This window comes from Elephas maximus, chromosome 9, assembly GCF_024166365.1.
Source record: "Elephas maximus indicus isolate mEleMax1 chromosome 9, mEleMax1 primary haplotype, whole genome shotgun sequence".
Classification (NCBI taxonomy): Eukaryota; Metazoa; Chordata; class Mammalia; order Proboscidea; family Elephantidae; genus Elephas; species Elephas maximus.
Window position 1 is genome coordinate 84,348,928 of NC_064827.1, and position 14,545 is coordinate 84,363,472.

Genomic DNA, 14,545 nt, shown 5'->3' on the forward strand with positions numbered 1-14,545 from the left:
CCTTTCAGTTAGCAAAACATTTACGCTGCCCAGGGACTCCTCCCATACCACACAGATAATTTTAATTTATTCTTCCATTAAAAAAATACATAATGCACACACATGTCTATTGGAGTTGCTGTTTGCAGAAACGATAACATACTTTTATTCACCTTGCTGACACTTTGTGTTTCTGACAAGCTACTGTCCATTCTTCTTAAAATCATTCTGTCCTTTAGGCTCAGTCTTCCCTCTTGGGATAACCTGTTGATCATTACTCTAGAAGTCTGAAGTAAAGGAGCTTGAGTTATACACAAAGTATTGTTATTCATTCAATAAAATCTGGCAAAGTTTTGTGTCAAGAGGAGGAAAGGAGGATTGGGCAGCCATAAACAAAGCTGTCTTGAATGAATGACTGCATATCCTTCACGAGATTTTTAACAAGATTCATGGAAGGAGCACCTGCTTGTCAGGTGCAGGCTTTGGCACGAGGAGGATTCTGCCTTCCTGGCTGGCCCAGCAAGGGTTTCCGAGGTGATGCACTCCGCCCCTTACCTATTGTCCCAGCGGGAGGAACCGGTATTTCCGGATTGGGGCCGCAAGCCCTGTGATCCCGGTTAAGGGCGGGGTTAGTGGGGGCGGGGAACGGAAGCTAGTCATAAATGTTAATTTTCATCCCCCCCCAAAAAAACCTGTTTCCATTCCCCCAAAACCAAAACTAAGACCCCACGACCACCAACAAACACCCATAACTGTCCATAACCCACGGCCAACCCATCCCTCCTGGGGCCTTTGAAGGGTAGAGGAGCGAATCCCTTTCTTGCCCGCTCCCTCGGAGAGGATCAGAAAGCCGACCTGGGCACATATAAAGAACGACGAACAGCGAAACTCCTCTTGCACTTGGGCAAGAAGGAAGCTCAGGGCCAGTTTTGCATTGAAGAGAGGAGGCAGTGGTGTGGGCTCCGGTGACAAGGCCTCCCTCGCGGCCGCAACCCCTGCCCCACCGCTGGGTGGCGTGTGTGAGGGCCCCCTTCTCCCTTCCCGACTCCCCAAAGGAGCGGTGCAAGAACCTGCGTCTCTTTCCCGGGACCCGCAAGCCTGGCACCCTTGAGGTCGTGAGTCACCAGGTGACAGCCACCGCCCACCCCAGTCCCCTCCGGGTCTCCGCAGTCCGGATCGCTGCCGCCCAGCCCTCCACCCCGCCCCCACCCTGGAATTTTTTTTTTTTTCTTTCTTTCTTCCAAACCTCCAAACAGGAAATAGCTTGAGTTACAATAACCCACAGGAGCGGTCGCGGAGGCCACTTGCACCCGCCCATTCCCGGGACAGCCTCCCGCACTGCGGCTCCCGCAAGGTGCCGCCAGCGACGGGCGCGGGGAGTGCAGGGGACACGGTCCCCGCCGGCGCTGCAACCGAGCGCGCCCAAGCGCCTCCGAGAGCCGCCCTTGCCCTGCGCTCGACTCCGCCGGCTGCGGCCGCCACCCGCCTCCCGCCTCCAGGCGAGTACCCTCCTCTCTCGCTCCCCAGCCCCAGGAGAGCCGCTGGCGCCCAGGCACTGCACTGCCCGCTGCGTGGTCCGAGGAGAGCCGTCCGAGGCGCGGCCGCCTGGGCTCGGCGTCGCTAGGAGTCCTTCTCTCCTGTCCCGACTTTGGCGCGGCGACGCAAAGAGCCCGAGGGCCTTGCTGGGTTCGACGACGACTTGCGCCCTGGAGCGGTTGTGTGGGCGGAGGTTAGGGGCGGCGGGAGTAAATGCTAGTTGATATTTCCCCCAGCTCTCCCTGTGGAGTTGGGGGTGCACTTTATTGAGCATTTGTTTTTTTTCCCTCCCTGGGGATGCTTGACTAGCTTTCGCCTCCCCATATCTCCGGGGGCGACTGCGCGTCAATGGGTTTCTCTTGGAGAATCATCTGGAAGTGGGTCTGAGCCCGCACCTGGGTCAGCCACCTCGTGCCTGGGAGCCACCCTCTTCGCCCTGCCTGGCCTAACATCCCCTCCCCCAAGGGATGGAAACTTTCGCTTTACGTTGTGCTTCTTTTTAACTAGATTAAAAGGGCCTTCGAGTTTCAGTTGGCGTAGTCAGTGGCTGCAGTATTTGGAGGGGGCAGGAGATGGTGCCTCGGTTTTGCGCCGGCGGAGGGAGGTGAGGGAGGTGCTGGTTAGTTGAAAGCAGGTAGGGGCTGCCTGAGCTGCGGGACTTGGAAACTTCACACTGTAGAGAGCCTGACTGCACAGGGTCGGGAGGTGCTCAGCTGCCCATGCAACCCGCAGAACCCGGACCTGTGCCCCCATCGCAGAGGAGCCTTGGAGAATGTGCTCGTGCGCGTGTGCGCTCACCTGCCGACCCATTTGTAAGGGAGGGGCCGAGCTTGTTAGCACTATGGGCGTCGTCAGTTTTCAACGGTTGCATTGCAAGGTTGTTCTATAGGAAACGCTCAGTCACAACTAGGTTGGAGATCTTGATGCTGGATAAAGGCCACTGAATTCCAGGCATTCCTCAAGCTTGAGAAGGGTATTTCCAAAACCGTTTTTGAAGACTGCAGGAGCGTTTTCTGTGAAACTAGGTCTCTTAACTATCCTTATCATCTTTGGTGTTGGTTGTATCCAAGTTCCAGAGATGGGTGTGTACTGTTGAGGGGCGGGGGAGGGGCAGTCAGGCTTTCAATTCAAGTTTCTCAACGCATTTTTACCTGCGGTGTTTGGTCAGTAACCAGTTCACTTGGAAGATATAATCAACCCTCTGCTCTTCCTGGTGAGGAAACTGATTCTAGATGGTTGGAGTGAGAGGATGACATTCTCTCTACTTTCAAGTGCCTTATGGCTTCAGTGCTCTGGTGGCGTAGTGGTTAAGTGCTACAGCTGCTAACCAAAAGGTGGGCAGTTCGAATCCTCCAGGCGCTCCTTGGAAACTCTATGGGGCAGTTCTACTCTGCCCTACAGGGTCGCTATAAGTCGGAATCGACTTGACGGCACTGGGTTTGGTTTGGTTTTTTACTCCAAGTGAAGTCGCTGGGTCCAGCAGCTGCGGCATCGCCTGCGGGCTTGGTAGACACGTAGAATCTCAGGACTACCCGTACCTGCTGAGTCAGATTCTGCATTTTAACAAGATCCCCAAACGAACAGTTTGCATATTAACTTTTGAGAAGCACTGGACTAGGGTTCAGTGGGGTGAAGCTTTTGCCTCCAGTGTAAAGGAGTAATTTACAATACATTTCCATCCGGCCCTATACAGCAAAACCTGTGAAAAGCTGCAACCCTGTGTAAGGCGGAAACCTATCAGAGAAGAAAAACTCATTGGGTGTTTATGAGGTAAATTCTTACTAGAGAGCAATAGAAAAATGGTTGCGCCCTGTCAAAGGCGAAAACTTGTGAGACCAGGAAAAACAAGGCAGTCCTGTTGAGGTCCAGCTCTCACAGGCTTCACTGTATATCATCAGTCTTAATTTCTCTGACCAGAACAAACACACTACAGTCTCAGGGGTCACAGCTCCTCCTCCCCAGAACGACAGACTCCATAGCAAGATCTGGAAATGTGATTGGCATACTGGCCCCTGGTGTTTTGCTTCGGGATACTTTTAGTTATTTTTCTTGTAGGGGATGGAACAGGTTGAATAAGAACGTAAAGTAAAAGGAAATGGAACTAACCAGGGCTCAAAGTGCATTAGTTACCTCAGCATAAAACCAAACCCAAACCCATTGCTGTGGAGCCCATGCTGACTCATAGCGACCCTAAGGACGGAGTAGAGCTGCCCCGTAGGGTTTCCAAGGAGTGGCTGAGTGGCTTCGAACTGCCGGCCTTTTAGTTAGCAGCTGTAGCTCTTAACCACTATGCCACCAGTGTTTCCCACCTAAGCATAAAAAATAATACTAATCTCTGTACTTCTTTTAACTGGTATTTTAGGTGTGTTGCTTATATTGGATTTAGGTTTTTTTTTTTTTAAAACCGTTGACTCAAACTCATTTTTGAAAGTAGTTGGAATAAACCTTAAAAAAATCTTGTTGCTTGGTAAAGATTGAAGGAGTTCATAGCAAGACCTCAGAAAGATGACATGAAAAAATTTCCAAAGTACTCCAAATTGTTCTGTTTCTGCTTTAGTGTTAAATGAGTCTAATGGTCCAACATCATTTCTAGTTGTAAAAATGTTTGTGTAATTTAGAGTAGCCTTGCAATAGTCAGTCATCTGCTTGCATCTGTTTATAATTGTCAAACTTGTGGTTTGAGGACACTCTTTTCAGTGAGAACATAAATGTGAATTGACAAACTATTAAAAAGGATATCATCCATCATCTTAGAAAGACTGTTATAGATCTTATATGAGGTTCAGAATATACAAGTAGTCAGGGATATTGGGAAGATTTAATAAAGAGCTGAATAGTGGGAGATTCTTCAGATTCCTTCCAAATTCTTTTTTCCCTTGAGTCCCGGCTTTCATCAGGATGAGGTTTTCACCTTGTAGGAAGGAACTTACAGCTTCCTCTGATTGAAGAGTCCCTTTGAAATGACAAGTGAAGATAATTCAAAAGGTCCAGATTTGGCAGAAAATTCTCCCTTTTCAGGAGATTTCCGCATTAGCAGAATTTCAGAATGTTATTTCCTTCTAATTATAGTAATGCAAAAGAGAAAAGGTTTCTCCTATAGTCAGTTCTTGTCTGAAATACAGTATAGTTCAGTGTTTTAGTTGGCAAACAAATGCTACTTTGTAGTCCACACATGAGGAAAAAGTCCTTAAAAACTGTCCTATGAATTTTCTCAGTGACGCAGTGATGCCCTGGGGAACTTAATAGAAATGAAAAATTTCTAATTACTGCAAACTTACTGAATGAGTATCTCTGCATTGGAACCTGAAGGTTTAATAACACCTCAGTGATTCTGACACATAATTAGGTTTGGGAGTCCCTGGAATACACACAAAAAGAGTCCTGGTGGTGCAGTGGTGGCTGCTAATTGAAGAAGGCTGGCAGTTCAAACCCATCCAGTGGCTTCTCTGGGGAATGACCCGGTGATCTGCTCCTGTAAAGATTGTTGTTGTATGCCATTGAGTGGATTCCAACTTATAGCAACCCTATAGAATGAAGGGAAACCTTGGTGGCGTAGTTGTTAAGTGCTCCGGCTGCTAATCAAGAGGTCGGCAGTTCAAACCTGCCAGGCGCTCCTTGGAAACTCTATGGGGCAGTTCTCCTCTGCCCTGTAGGGTCACTATGAGTTGGAATCAACTCAACGGCAGTGGGTTGGTTTTTTTTTTTCTTTGGTTTATAGGATGGAGTGGAACTGCCCCATAGGGTTTCCTAGGCTGTTATATGTTTATGGGAACAGATGACTGGGTCTTTTCTCCTGCAGAGCTGCTGGTAGGTTATAACCACCAACCTTTCAGTTAGCTGAGTATTTTAACCAGGGCTCCTTATGGTAAAGGTTATAGCCTAGAAAACCCTATAAGGCAGTTCTACTCTGTCATGTGGGGTTACTATGAGCCCAGATGGACTCGACAGCACCTAACAACAACAACAACAACAGAATACACACATTCACTATCCAAGATATTGAAAAATTGGCACCCTGGTGGCATAGTGGTTAAGAGTTACGGCTGCCAACCAAAAGGTTGGCAGTTCCCATCTAGCAGGTACAAAAGAACACAGTTTATATTAAACATGAAGTAAAATTAATAATGGATTCTTCTTTAAAATTACCAAATCAGCCACGGTGTTGTCAAATTGATTCTGACTCATAATGACCCTATTATAGGACAGAGTAGAACTATCCCATAGTGTTTCCAAGGCTGTAAATCTTTACAGAAGCCGACTGCCGCGTCTTTCACCAGTGGAGTGGCTGGTGGGTTTGAACCCCCAACCTCTCGGTTAGCAGCCGAGTGCTTAACCACTGCGCCACCAGCAGAGGCAAAGCTAAGGTATGGCAGGTGTGGCCTGTGCCCTGGGCACCACCTGAAGTCCCCCCCTGCAGTTGCCATCGCCAGCTGTGAGAGATCATTCAGCAAGTTAAAACTAATACTTTCATATTTGAGAGTTTCCATGGGTCAAGGCAGACTGCATGATCTTGCTCTGCTGAGTGTAGAAAGAGAAGAAACTGGAAAAAAAAAAAAAAAAGACTTTGAGCACATCATAGATCAATTCTCATCAGTGAAAGCAAGGAAGGCGCAGTTGTAATTTTCACATAGTGCGATCCTGTGTTAAGTAAAAGATTAACGAGCTTGACTTGTCTTTTTAAGCTGATACTATGGTAAAAAAATAGTTATCTAAAAGATGGGTGTCAGATGTTTGGACAGGGACATAAAAGCTTAGCAACGGGTGCGCTTGCCCCTGGGCGGGTGCACTTGCCCCTGGGCACAAGCCCAAGGGGGCGTCAGATGAGGTGCAGAGTGACATTCCGAGGTGCCACAAATGTGAAAGGTGCCTGACTGAGGCAGCCGCACAGGTGGGGAAGGGGGAAAGGCGATTCTGCTTACACAAACATCTGTTCATCTTGAATTGGAGGATGCGGGGTTGGGGGGAGGCACAGTTTAGAGATTGCCCGGCCTCTAAAAACAACCTGTTGCCTTAGGCCTCTGCAGGGGTGAAATTTCAGTGCTTGCCAAAACCAAAAAAACCAAACCTGCTGCTGTCCGGTGGATTCCGACTCATAGGACCCTATAGGGTGAGTAGAACTGCCCCATAGGGTTTCGAAGTAATGGCTGGTGAATTCTAATTGCCGACCTTTTGGTAAGCAGGTGAGCTCTTAACCAGTGCACCACCAGGGCTCCAAGTGCTTGCCATAGATATGCTTCTGGCCACCAGGGCTTTTTTCTTTAAAAAAAAAAAAAACAAAACCCATTGCCGTAGAGTGTCAATTATGACTCATCGTGACCCTATAGCCCAGAATAGAACTGCCCCACAGGGTTTCCAAGGAGCGCCTGGTGAATTTGAACTGTCAGCCTTTTGGTTAGCAGCCGTAGCTTTTAACCACTATGCCACCAGGGTTTCCTCTTTAAAGTTAGGTAGTCAGTTTTTCCGAGTTTAGCAAATCTAATCAACTCACTTTAATGTTGATCACGATTCTCAAGACCTGAGGTTTAGAACCCTAAAGGTCCAGAAATACCTTGCTGGTCTCCATCGGAAACATCAGCTGAGATATTGGACCACTTGCTTCAGCATCAATGAACATTTATTGAGTGTCTGTTGTGAGTCAGAGCCCTGTTGGCACTGCAGTTAAGAGCTCAGCTGCTAACCGAAAGGTCAGCAGTTTGAATCCACCAGCTGCTCTTTGGAAACTGTATGGGGCAGTTTACTCTGTCCTGTAGGGTCGCTATGATTCAGAATCGACTCAAAGGAAGCGGGTTTGGTTTTTATTGTGAGTCAGGTATTTTCAGATATATTCTCATTAAATATTTACAACACTGAGAGAGGTATTTCTTTTTTTCTCATTTTACAGATGAGAAAACTGAGGCCACCCTAGGTCACCGTGCTGTAGAACATGGTTCTTTCCATGGTCTTTCCATATAGAATACTAAGTCCTGCCTACTTTCCCTCAGAAGCCCTGGTGGTGTAGTGGTTAAATGCTATGGCTGCTAACCAAGAGGTCGGCAGTTTGAATCTGCCAGGTGCTCCTTAGAAACTCTATGGGGCAGTTCTGCCCTGTTCTGTAGGGTCACTATGAGTTGGAATCTGCTCACGGCAGTGGGTTTGGTTTTTTTGGTTTACTTCCCCTCACTCCCACAAAGCTGTGCATTCACTAATTCTTCATTCAAATCTTTTGCAACATTGGGCTCACTAGGCCCTGAGGTAAATTAAAAGATGAGCCAAAACTGAATTCCCAAAGAGGAAGGGGCTCAAGTTCTTTCCATGGTATCGTGAGACCTCGGAGGAGTGGCTAGTTAGTTAGCTTATACTTGGTTTGAATGTGGACTGCTGTAGCTAAGCTAGACCGGTTCTCGGAAAAATCAAATCATGGGCATTCTCCTCTTTGAGACTCATGGTCAGAACGGCCATCTGTGCACATCTGCCTGAGAGTAGTACCACTGTCCCCTTGAGGTGCCACACAGAGTAGAAGAAAGTGTGCAGGATTTAGAAGCGAAGAGCTGACATCTACCCTGACGTGTTCACATGAGATCTCATAAATTTGGAGCTACCGTGCCCTGGAATATAAAATGAAGGGAATACTTATCTCCCTGGTGGGACAGTGGTTAGGAGCTGAGGCTGCTATTCAAAAAAGTTGGCAGTTTGAATCCACCAGCTGCTCCTTGGAAACCCTATGGGGCACTTCTCCTCTGTCCTATAGGGTGGCTGTAAGTTGGCAGTGGGATTTTTCTTTTTGGTTAGGATTGTAGTGAGGACTCAAAAGACCTTATTTGTGTAAGTGCTTATAAACTGTAAAATGATAATACAAGTTATCTCTGATCACATGGGGTCACCAAGAGCAAGGCAAATATCAACCACAGACCCTATTTGGGAGAAATTTACAATGCAGAGAAAAGATTCACAAAAAGCCACACATTTCACTTTTTTTTTCTTCAATTTACTTATTGTGCTTTAGGTGAAAGTTTACACATCAAGTCAGTCTCTCATACACAAAGCCATATACACCTGCCGTGTACTCCCAGCTGCTCTCCCCTTAATGAGACAGCACATTCCTTCTTTGCACCCTGTATTCCTTGTGTCTGTTTGACCAGCTCCTGTTCCCCTTTTCCTTCTCATCTTGCTGCCAGACAGGAGTCGCCCACATAGTCTCATGTCTCTGCTTGAGCCACGAAGTTCACTCCTGACCAGCATCATTGTCTGTCTTATAGTCTAGGCCATTCCCTGTCTGTAGCGTTGGCTCTGGGAATGGTTCCAATCTTGGGCGGTCAAAGGGTCTGGGGACGATGACTCTCAGGGTCCCTCTAGTCTCAGTCAGACCATTAAGCCTGATCTTTTTACCAGAATTTAAGATCTGCATCCCACCGTTCTGCTCCATGAGGGATTCTCTGTTGTGTTCAGGGTAGTAATCGGTGGTAGCCGGGCACCATCTAGTTCTTCCCGTCTCAGGCTGATGGAGTCTCTGTTTTATGTGGCCCTTTCTGTCTCTTGGGCTCATATTTACCTTGTGCCTTTGGTGTTTTTAATTCTCCTTTGCTCCAGGTAGGTTGAGCCCAATAGATGCATCTTAGACAGCCGCTTGCTAGCGTTTAAGACCCCGGACACCTCTCAACAAAGTGGAATGCGAGATGTTTTCTTCATACAGTTTGTTATGCCAACTGACCTAGAAGTCCCCTGAAACCATGGTCCCCAGACCCCCGTCCCTGCTACTCTGGCCCTGGAGGCTTTTGGTTGTATTCAGGAAATGAAGAACTTAACACTTTGTAGTTATCTGTCTTTGTTTACAATTCTAGCTTTAGGCCATTAAAAAAAAAAGCTTTATTTTGCTATACCTCACATACCATACAATTCACTAATTAACTTGTACAATTCAGCAGCTTTTAGTAAATTCAGAGTTGTGCAACCATCATTACAATTGTAAAAAACAGCCTGGGGGCAGAGTCTGACCTCCTCTAACTTCATGAGGGGGAAGGAGAATCAAGATTAACAGCCCAAGGCTGATTTCTATGAGGTGGAGGTCAGACATGCCTCCTCTCTCGGCTGTCTTTACCAATTCTGACCCCGACTGTCCCTCCCACGGGGCTCTCTACTTCTCTGTTGAGTTCGATAATTCATTGCAGTGGCCACAGAGAACTCACAGACAATACTCACTATTATAGGGTTTACGAGGTAAGTAACAGCTATAATTCATGTTCAGGAATGCTCAGGATAACAGTTCTTCTTCCATCAGCACAGCCTCTTCCCAGTGGTACTCACAGGCACGCCTTTCCCTGGCCCTTGGCCCCTGCCCAAAGGCACTCAGCTTCTCTTTCCATGGGCTGGGAAGCCCACTGCTCGACCTGCAGCCACTCTGCTTCTCACCATCTTTAGGGTTACAGCTCTCTTTTTCTTGATCCCCTGGTTCCAGGAGTTTCTCATTGCAGGAATCCCCAGTCCAGAGTTTGCACCCTCAGCTCCTGGGAGTTCTTCCTTGGTGGTGGTGGGATCCTCTCTTTCCCGCCTCTGGGATGGCTCATTTCAAGCCCAGTGGGATGGCAAAACCTACAAATCCCTTTTGTGGGCTACAATTACCCTATGTGCACAGTCCCACGCAATCACCTGGGTGGAAGTTACAAGACCATGGCTAGAAAGGCCACACAAAAGTGATCCATTACATCGCAACAATAATTTTAGAACACCTTCGTTGCCTAAAAATGATTCCCCTCCTTTAGCTGGCACCTTTCAATCTCCTCCCCTACCTCCCGCCCTCAGCCCTAGGCAACTACTAATCTTTCTGTCTTATAGATTTGCCTTTTCTAGACATTTTGTACAAATGGAATCATACAATATGTGGTCCTCTGTGACTTGTTTCTTTTACTTTGCATAATGTTTTTAAGGTTCATCCATGTTGCATCGGTACTTCATTCATTTTATTGCTGAATAATTTACCACGTGTGGATGTACTGCATTTTGTATAGCACTTTATCGGTTAATGGACATTTGGCTTGTTACCACTTTTTGGCTATTATGAATAATGCAGCTATGAACATTTGTGAACACGTTTTTGTGTGGACATGCTTTTCTCTCTCAGGTGCATACGTAGAAGTAGAATTATTGGTCATGTGGTAACTCTGTTTAACATTTTGAGGAACTGCCAGACTGTTTTCCACAGTGGTTAAACCATTCTACACTCCCATTAGGAGTGTATGGAAAGTTCCACTTTCTTCATTTCCTTGCCAACACTTGTCATGGTCTGTCTTTTTTATCTTAGCCATCTTAGTAGGTGTGAAGTGGTATCTCATTGTAGTTTGATTTGCATTTCCCTGAGGTCTAATGATGTTGAGTATCTTTTCATGTGCTCATTTGGCCATTCTTCCTTGAACTTTTTTTTTTTCTTTTTTCTAAAGGAAAGCTAGGTAAAATCAAAATCAGATTTGAATAGATTACTTAGTTTCATCAGTTTAGAAGTATCCTGAAAATGTAAATTGAGCTCTTTGCTCTTTTGGAATTTATTTCAGTTTTGGCCCATCATCTTATTTTTGCCTCAGGGCCTAGTAAACCTGATGTTTTCAAAGATTTGAAGGAAGTGTTAATGAGTACATGGTTTCTTAGGGATATGGGGGAGTAGTAAGCAGGCAGGAACTTATTCTACACATTGAACTAAAAATAATCATACTCCTTTCAGATGTTAGTAACACACTGAAAATGCATATGGTATAGGTGATGGGCATTTTAAACGCTTTAACCAAAATACACATTGGTTAACACCAGTTCATTCTTATTAAAATATGCAATAATATGTTTTAAAAGTCATATTCATAAATTGTGTGTTTATTTTATTCGGATACTCTTCATTCTCAAGTACTTCTCAAAGTAGGGTAGGTTGATGGTCATTTTTGCATGAGTTAGCACATTTTTGTCTTTTCTTTCCCAAGTTGCAGTTCAGAATTTTTTGTTGTTGTTGTTACTGTTGAGAATATATGCAGCAGAACATACCCCAGTTCAACAATTTCTACATGTACAATTCAGCGACACTGATAATATTCTTTGAGTTGTATAACCATTCTCACCTTCCTTTTCCAAGTTGTTCCTCCCCATTAACATAACCTCACTGCCCCCCAAATTTCCTATCTAATCTTTTGAGTTGCTGTTGTCAATTTGATCCCATGTAGATAAATCATAAAAAGCATAATACTCAAGACAGACATTCTTTACTAGTTAAGCTGAAGTATTGTTTGGTTTTAAGAAGACTTCAGGGAATATTTTTGGTTTAAGGCTTAAAGATTATCTCAGAGCAATAGTTTCAGGGCTCCGTGGCTCCAGGAAGTCTGGAGTCCATGAGAATTTGAAATTCTGTTCTGCATTTTCTCCCTTTTGATCAGGATTCTTCTACAGAATCTTTGATCAAAATGTTCAGTGTGGTAGCTGGGCATCATCCAGTCCTTCTGGTGCCATTCAGTGTTTTTTTCCTCTTTAGCCATGGATGAATTATCTTCATCTTCTACAGTCACAGATCAATCTTGAATTTTTAAAAGTATCTTCTATGTTTTGGAAGTCCTCTATATTGAACTTAGGTTATGCTTTTGATCTTGTTTTACTGGGAAATATTGGTACCATTCCAGAAGTCAGCTTGATTTAAAAAAAGAAGTTACTCTTATTTGAGAATTGTTTGGGACAAGTCATAGGATTGTTATAAAGTGCTGTCAGACTCATAGCGATGCTATGGAACAGAGGAGAACTGCCCCCATAGGGTTGCCAAGGCTGTAATCTTTACGGTAGAAGCCCTGGTGGTACGGTGGCTAAGTGCGTGGCTGCTAACCAAAAGTTGGCAGTTTGAACCCACCTGCTGCTCCTCGGGAGAAAGATGTGGCAGTCAGCTTCCGTAAAATTTACAGCCTTGGAAACCTTATGGGGCAGTTCTACTCTGTCCTATAGGGTCCCTATGAGTCAGAATGGACTTGCTGACAATGGGTTTGGTTTTCATCTTTATGGGAGAAGATCACCAGGTCTTTTCTCCCTGGAAGTTGCTGGTGTGTTTGAACTGCCAGCCTTTTGATTAGCGGCCAGGTGCTTAACTGTTTGTGCTACCAGGTTTCATAGTTGTGCGAGAAGGGATTGGAAGGGTGTAGGGCTAAACCCACTGCCATCGAATCGATTCCAATGAAAATTTGAGTGTGCACCTGTAGTGCTTGTTAAAACACAGGTTGCTAGGCCCCACTCCTGGGAGTTTCTAGAGTTTCTGATTGAGTAGGTCTGGGATGGCCTGAGAATTTGCGTCTCTTACAAGTTCCCAGGTGATACAGGTGCTGTCGGACCAGAGACCACACTTTAAGCCACTAGTTTGGAGGCATTTGAAAGTGTATACCTGCGGTGTGAGAGAGGGGAGGGGCAAGGCTGGCGGTTGGACTTGTCTTGGGCATCCTGCGCATATAGGTGCTTGGTGGAGCCATGAAAATGCTCAGCAAGAACTTGGATGTACACAAGTGCTGAGAACTTAAGCCTAGGGCTGTGGCGCAGGAGGGCTGATCAGGAGGAGGAAGAGAAGCCTCCAAGAGATGGGGAGGGAATGGGCAGAGAGTTATGAGGCGACCTCGGCCAGACCATGAAGAAGTAGTGAATACATAGCTTCTCCTGGGTGAACAGGAGAGTGAGAACACCTGGAGTACTGGTCTAAGGGGACGGGCTGAGCTGTCACCCAGATGGGGGGTGTTGTAGATGTGCAGACCTGGCCTTTCTGTCGCTATTTTAGGAAGGACATTACCTGGTAGTGGGACAGTTGCCGAGTGGGGCCCGGGGTCGAGTGTGGGCTTCTCATCATAAGATAAGGGAGCCCTTTTGTCCTTCTTAGGAGCCCTGGTGGTGCAGTGGTTAAGAGCTATGGCTGCTAACCAAAAGGTCAGCAGTTCGAATCCACCAGGTGCCCCTTGGAAACCCTATGGGGCACTTCTGCTCTGTGGACCCCTTGTGGCACAGTGGTTAAGAGCTATGGCTACTAACCAAAAGGCCGGCAGTTTGAATCCATCAGGCGCTCCTTGGAAACTCTATGGGGCAGCTCTACTCTGTCCTATAGGGCTGCTGTGAGTTATTGACTGGACGGCAATGGGTTTGGTTTTTTTGGTTTTTTAGTTCTTAAGACCACAGTCCGAGGGGTCATGACTGACTCCCCTCTCTCTTCCTGCCTGTCGCTTCTAGTCAAACTAAACCTTTGTAAACCAGAAGCAAGATTCCTCTGCAAGAAGTCACTGACAAGTTTTAGTTTTTCTTCTTTGGAGCATTTGCCAGCTCAGCTTAATAGCCTTAAAGATTTGTGCTACCAGGTGTCTAGTCTCCTTAGTAGAATATGGTATAAGCCGATTCTGAGAGTGGGTGCTGACATATGGGAGTGTTTTTGACAATCTGTCTCATAAGAAATCCAAGAAGGGTGGCAGCCCACTACTGTTGGATCCTCTCAAACTGAGCTGTGTCCCACCTGCCACCCTTCACCCTGGTTTCACAAGTCAAGCCAAACATCTCGATTTTATTTTATTTACTTTAAAAGAATCCTCATCATGTTGGGCATATCAGACATTTCTCTTGGGTTTTGACATTTCTCTTTGGAGTCCCTGGGTGGCACAAATGGTTAACATACTTGGCTGCTAACCAAAAGGTTGGAGGTGGGAGTTTACTTAGAGGCACCTTGGAAGAAAGGCCTGGTAATCTACTTCTGAAAAATCATTGACTTGATGGCAGCTGGTTGAGAGAGAGGGTTTAATATCAGCGGCTGTGAACTAACTGCTGAAGTCGACCTGTGCCTTGCAGGTGTGGTTGGGAGCTAAATTGGCAGCTGCCTGCTGCAGACTCTGCACTTTGGCACTGATCCAGCTCACCTGGCTGCTCACCCTACATTCCTGTCTGATCCCTGGGCCTCAGAGTATGCAATTCCTCTGGTCTATGGACAAGACCTGATAGGACTGGACAGGACCCTGCTTTTGTGGTGAGGCAGTGTGTCAGGGTCTGCAAGACCGCTTCCAGGTCTGTTGATTCATTA

At 46.3% G+C, this 14,545-nt stretch overlaps 1 protein-coding gene across 1 annotated transcript in view; it reads left to right on the top strand.

The window, feature by feature from the left end:
* Positions 1–1,260: 1,260 nt before the first annotated feature.
* TJP2 (tight junction protein 2) overlaps positions 1,261–14,545 on the top strand; it is a 160,132-nt gene continuing 146,847 nt past the window's right edge. The window contains exon 1 of the mRNA XM_049895232.1: positions 1,261–1,478. The gene's annotated coding sequence lies outside the window, so the exon portion shown is untranslated. The remainder of the gene's footprint in view (positions 1,479–14,545) is intronic.